Source organism: Phragmites australis, chromosome 10 (genome assembly GCF_958298935.1).
Source record: "Phragmites australis chromosome 10, lpPhrAust1.1, whole genome shotgun sequence".
Classification (NCBI taxonomy): domain Eukaryota; kingdom Viridiplantae; phylum Streptophyta; class Magnoliopsida; order Poales; family Poaceae; genus Phragmites; species Phragmites australis.
Genome location: NC_084930.1, coordinates 24,452,746 through 24,459,218, shown reverse-complemented (window position 1 = coordinate 24,459,218; position 6,473 = coordinate 24,452,746). Strand labels below are relative to the sequence as shown.

The window sequence follows — 6,473 nt, the reverse complement described above, 5'->3', positions numbered from 1 at the left end:
CTGTGATAGATCCGGATGATCTACATCATCCAACAGAGTTGATCAAACGGTCACCGTGCAAAGTTGAATCTCGTTTTTTCTTTCAAAAATATATTTAATTTCTTATTATTTAACTTTAATACCTAAACGTCTAATATTTATATTTTATATATTTTAAAAATACATTCAATATTTTATTATTTGCGTTTCATACTCTTTTTTTAAGATACCATTGTCATGGAAGCAGAAGGTTGATTCTGTCCTTAAGGGGGACACATGCAATCGTCGATCTGTTCTTTGAGATCTGTGCACCTTTTCCTCACAGTTTTTTTTATTTATAAGCTCACAAACGGGGTATGTTAAGCGCTAACAGTTTGCAATACGAATGCATAGAAACTCTTGGATACAACTCGATGTACAGGTATACGGTGGATGTATATGGCAAAATACATACGAACTTTCCATCGCTGGGGTCCCTACTTTCCGAAAATCATCCCGCCGGTTGTTTTGGAGCGTGGACGCGGCTGCCTTTTCTAATCTATAAAGGTGCGAATGCATTTGATGTCGAGTACCTTATCCAACCCTCCGTATCTGATCCAACCCCTCTCTCTCCCTCCCACCGCGTTCTGCCCGATCTGTTTCCTGCCTCGTGCTCCCATCTAATAAAAAACTAGAAAAAACCGGACTTAAAAAACCGAGGAGTGAAAAGAACCCTGGTCTGCCACCCCCGCGCCACACAACCCTAAGCCTCCCCGAGCACCACTTCCGCCGCGCCGCCACAACCTCCACGCCTCCCCTGCGCCGCTCATCGCTACCCCCGTCCCTGCCCCCGCCCCCGCCATGGACGAGCGCTTCGCTGTCACCACCACCCCTCATCTTCACCGCAGCCACAAGTCTTCCACCGCCGCCCCTGCCTCTTTACTATCACCACTCGATCCCATCGAACCCGTCGGCACGAGCGAACGATCCAAAAGCCGCCCCACCCACCCATGGCGCGAGGCAATCGGAGCGAGAGAGGAGGAGGATGGCGAGGCGAGGCGGAAGGGGGACGATGGGGAAGACGCGGTGCGGATGAAGACGGTGGTGTACGCGCTGTCGCCGTTCTAGCAGAAGGTGATGCCGAGGCTGTGGAAGGACATCGCCACCAAGATCCACCATAAAGTCTCCGAGAACTGGATCTCCGTCACACTCCTCCTCACCCCTATCATCGGTACTTACAAGTAAGCCCGTACCTCCCTCCGTTCACCCACTCCCCCCACCCCCTGCTGCTCGCCGGCGGTTCCTCTGTGCCGTGCAGATCTCTGGCTAAAGCCACGCCTTTGATCCCCCAGATCCTCCTCCCCTCCTTTCCTCGCTCCAATGCGCCGCTGCCATCACTTGGATGCTAAGGATGGATGTTGGCATCATCTCGCGGGACAGCTTGGTCTCCGCCGAGCTCGCATACAGCCTGGGCTGGATCCGGGACGGGTTCCTCAACCACGCCGATTGTCTCCCTCTACCTCATGCCCCAACGTGATCTAGATCTGTCGGCCGCTGTTGTGGCGGATCTCCTCGACGCGGCCTAGGCTCGACATCCTCCAGCCGCTGCGAAGTGGCGGTGCTCGGGGTTCGACTACTACGTGATCGTCGGCAATCGCTCGGGCGGATCGGGCTACGGCCGCCGTTTGGGAGGTGGAGCACCAACGAGTAGCGGCCATGCCTGACAGGTGACCCGGTGGAGGAGCTGTGGCGGACGCGCGAGCCCATGGCGACCGCAGCGGCAAGCGATCGAGGTGGTTCTCCGTCTCCATGCTGCAACTGCCTTGCCCTTTCTCGCCGGGGCCAATTGATTGGATGTGGTTCAGGCTGCCGCCCTTCCCTCCGTTTAATTTCCCATCAAGATTACTCCCTAACCCTTAGTTTCTGTATGATTCGTAAGCCCAATTCCCATTAATTTTGTTCATATTTTCCTTAAGGCTTCGATACAAATTTGTTTACCAAATCAAGGAGTGGATGCATGGTAATTGAGGTGGTCTTGCACATGGGAGATCACGGCTGCCGTGGCATCGCTGAGCAGCAAATTAGATGTGTAGCTGCCTAACGGCAACTCTGCAGAAACAGGGGTGAATGGTGAGATGCTCTTTTTTTATACAGCCTTTCCTTTGCCATTAGTGCTATAAAATTTACCAAATCCATTATTTCTCTTGATTTCATAATTTTTGCTTTATTCCACAATCTCTTACTTCTCATACATTAATCGGTTCTTGAGTTCCTGTTAGTTCAATGTGTCAAATGTGAGTGCTTATTTCATTATTTTTCAGGATTTATTCAGTTTTTCATTGTACAACAAGATGCAAGTGCAGCCAGGGAAGAGGAAAGTGCTTCTCACTGTTTGTCTACCACCACCTATGCTGCCCACTAAGGTTGTAATTGCTCTTTGGTACTGGATGCCATGTTGTTGCTGCTGGACGTAGAATGCCAAAGCAAGCTAGAAGGTAAAACAACAAACTTTTTCCAGCTGATCAAGTTAAATAAGAGTTGCTATGTGCTACATAACATGATCTGAATAATTGATTCTATTTTAGTTCGAATTTCAAGTTGGTTGAATCATATTACTTCGCTCACAACCTGTTTGAGACAATGTCTAGCACTCTCTAGCAAGGCTACATCCTCGATAAATAGTTAATAAGTTTTGCCCTAAATTTGGATTCCTGACAGATTAATCAATGCCATTGTTATTTGGTGAAATATGTTTGTAAATTAAAAATGAGCCATGCATCCTGTTACTATCTTTCTTTGGCCTGTGAGATACTTTGGTAAAAATTAAAACTCCAAATAACAATGGGCAATCTTATTAACATTTTCCTACAAGAAATCACCTCACTCATCATGATAATCTAATTGGTTGTTACTGTTGGATTCAGTGTGATAAAGTGCCTCGCAAATGCATTCCCATGGTTGGATACTACAATTTATTTATTTATTATGAACAACTGCTTTGCCTCAAACAATTCTCCTTACTAATCTCTGCTTTTTAGTACAACAAATTTGCATATTAGCAGGGTTTACAGATTTATACATAGCTTTCTCTTAAGGTGGAAATCGGCCACGTCAAATGATCAGGATCACGTAAGACAACAATGTTGAATTTGTTGCAGAATACTCCGAATACGATGGCCTCAGTCAGAGAGGAGCCTTGCATAGATGACGACGGCTGAGCTACCATGTTGCAGCCGTGCTCACTGTCCTCGGTGCTGATTCCTGGATTCTGCTAGCAAAATGAAAGTTTTCTCGAAATGAACTAGAACATTATTCTCTTATGTTGTGTCACATGTTTTATCCTTATGGTACAAGATATTGCATTTGGTTCTTATAGTAGAGTTGTCGTGGATGTTTGTTGTGGATTAGCAAGCTTTGGTGTATTATACTCTCATGTGATGTGTTGAAATTATCCGTATCTTCAAAAGATATTAAAGAGATTCAGATAGAGTGCTCTTCAATTGTTACTCTGTTAGATAGTTTAAGTGTAAATAGAAAGGATAAACGAATCTGATTGACATGTTTAGATGGTGTAAATTTGGCTGTTTAGATAGTTTAATTTTCATTTGGCTTGCAGTGCAACATTCTGGTTGGACTGCATATCGGAGAATCATGGAAGGCATGCAGGTTCAGGAACCAGCATGTAAATTCTTATGACAGGAACAGGAAACTGTTGATCACATTTTTGCATGCATCTACTCCAAGCAAAATTGTGTTGTGGTTCTAGGCTGGATCAGAGTACCTCTTCCTGTTGATGAGCAATCTTGCGTGGATTGGTGGTTAGCCCCTCCGAAACTGGTACCTGCAAGAACTATGAAAGGCTTTGACTTCACCATTCTTGTAGCTTGGTGAATTGGAAGAGAACATTAAAATCTATCACGACGCTTCTACATAGAGTATCGGAGTGATTTTCCAGGCTGGAGAAAGACATGTGCAGTTCTCTAGACATGTTCTAATCTCGATAGTTCAGGCGATTCAGAGTTGTTTTGGTATTTTGTTAAAGATTTATGATTTGCTTTATTTATAGGTTGATTGGATGTCTCAAACCCTGAATATATAGACCAGTCCAGCAAGTTCTTCAGGTGAGCCAGAGTTCCTTCGAGCTGAATAAAGTGTGTTTTCTTTAAAAAAAACTGTGCATGCTCTTTCTTGACATGTTTCTGTTACCTGCCTACCGATTGCCATCAATTTGATATTGCCACTTTGCCTTCTGTCAGCTTCCGCTGGTATTACTACTAGACACTAGACTACGATTATTGTGACTTATCTTATCAGTCATAAAAGTTCCATCCATATTCTCCATCGAGATAATGTTGCAAGGTGATTTTTCATTTTTTTTTAACTCTATTGCGGTTCTGATGTGCCATAACAGCATAAGATATCCCCTTCTCAAAGCACATCAATAGATAGGAAATGTTAGCCATTTCCATGCATACTGCTAGATTTTGGGTTTTCCATTGCCACCGACATATAGCTGCATCAAAATTCACATAGAATTCTTATAGTTGAAATATTGAGGTTTAATTCTTATATTTCTAACTCATGCTTATGATTTTATTATTTCATGTTGGTGTATGGTACAATAGATCTGGAGTTGGGTGTGGAATTTTTATATTTCAGCTTTTTTATATAAGCTGCATATCCTGCTTCACTTCTTGCAGTAGTGTTGTTCTATATATTGGCAAGTTCTGATCAGACAGATTTGCTACTGATATCATTGTTCATTGCTTGCTTTGTTGAAATTGTATACTTGTGAATGTTTATTTGATTTTGTAGGTGAATTTTATACTTGTACTTTTAGATATGGACAATTAGGATTATGACAGAGCCACATGCAGACTATGCTTATTGAAGCGATATGCCCCCGTGTGCTGTGTGGTTTTCAGATTTCATGGCTGTCTACCATCTCAATTTAGGAATACTACATGAGAGCTGGTCTTTCAGTCCCGTAAAAAACAACACCATCTCAAACTTTCATAAATGTCAGATGAATTGTTTTTTATGTTAGACACTGAAATCAAGTTAATATTCTAGACCAGTCTCCTACAAAATATTTTATGATTGGCGATCATCTGATCTGACCACAAGTTTTAAGAATTAGATCATAGTAAATATCTTTCAGTTCAGATATGAATTGAATTAGCCTCAGATCTGAGAAGATCCATGTGAGATTTTGCAGTGGTGGAAATTTTTATAATTTCTCATATTCCAAGCCTCATCAGACTGCGAGTTTGTCTGACTGTCTTGCTATCTGTCAATCTTGTTATCTTCCTGTGGCTGTTGATTGATGTTGGCAAATAAACAAATAAATTTCTCATCATCTAATGATCATTAGGACAATTAAAGGGCACTGCAGTGCTAATAGACATAATTGGTAACTTGAATGCTGACTTGAGCTTTTGGGCCTATTCTGTCGATCTGATCCTATCTAATTTATTCAATACTTGTTGCAGTATTTCTCAAATTGGAAAACCGTGTGAATTAGATATCCCTAAAGAAGTTAGAGATGATACGAGTTTAACATGATGCAACATAGATCATGTGGATTTTAATTTTCGACAAACCTTTTTTTCGACGAACATTTTTTTATGAACATGAATGTATGGGTTAGAAATGGATTTTTGCATTTTTGCAGCACAAACCAATGGATGGGCCCTGCCATGATCATGACAGATCATTCCCCCGTTCTCATGTGTATCAATTAATGTATCAATTAGTTTGTATTTCATCATCCATCTTATTAGCTCTCTGCTTGCTTTTCTTTTCTTTTCTCAACCATGAGAAAAAAACTAGAACATTTCATTTGGATGAGGTTTAGTAGTGGGAATGGATAACAATTGTTGCTGGCGAAGCGCGTACTTTCGAGGTTGGTCTAAGAATCATGCTCCCACAAACCTTCCCTGGAGGAGATCGAGAAGTACAAGCACGATTCTTTGACGCAATGGTTTCAATGACTCGGTTTGGGAAGTCTGATTACTTTATCACAATAACATGTAATTCATTTTGGAAGGAGATAACAAGGCAACTATTTTCGGACTAGACATCACTGAGACAGATCAAAACTTGTTGCGAGAATACTAGATGTAGAGTATATCTACATGTGTAAAAAATTGCACGTGTGTGTCACACGTGCATGGTTACTAGTACACTTCAAACATTTGAATAATTCGTTCCTCTTCTTGGAGCTCGGCGGCATGGAAGAACAAGTGAAAGCCGAAGAGCAGCTTGGATCTCTGGCTTCCTTTGGTACTGGCGGCTGTGGAGATCCATGGCGTCCTTTGATGCTGCCGGAATCGGAGAACATCTTCGAGCCGGAGGCGTTGGATCCGTGGCCTCGTTTAGTCCCCTTTAGGGCAGATTCACCGCGTCCATCACCATTTCTCTCCCCCAAACCATTAGGCAGATTTCTGGTAGTCTGATTGTCCTCAAACTCTGCATGTGAGCGGTCATCTAAATAGAGGGAAACAGACCTGCCG

The 6,473-nt window shown here is 42.7% G+C and overlaps 1 long non-coding RNA gene across 4 annotated transcripts; it reads left to right on the top strand.

Moving 5' to 3' along the window:
• Positions 1-543: 543 nt before the first annotated feature.
• Positions 544-5,963, top strand: LOC133930410 (uncharacterized). Of its 4 annotated transcripts, none has more exons than XR_009911757.1 (5): positions 544-2,088; positions 2,280-2,453; positions 3,117-4,079; positions 4,215-4,317; positions 5,633-5,647. It is a non-coding gene; the product is annotated as an uncharacterized LOC133930410 (long non-coding RNA). The 4 variants fall into 4 exon arrangements; XR_009911758.1 differs by lacking the exon at positions 5,633-5,647 and having other exon boundaries at positions 551-1,199; positions 1,311-2,088; positions 4,215-4,229; XR_009911755.1 differs by having other exon boundaries at positions 546-2,088; positions 4,215-5,963.
• Positions 5,964-6,473: the final 510 nt, after the last annotated feature.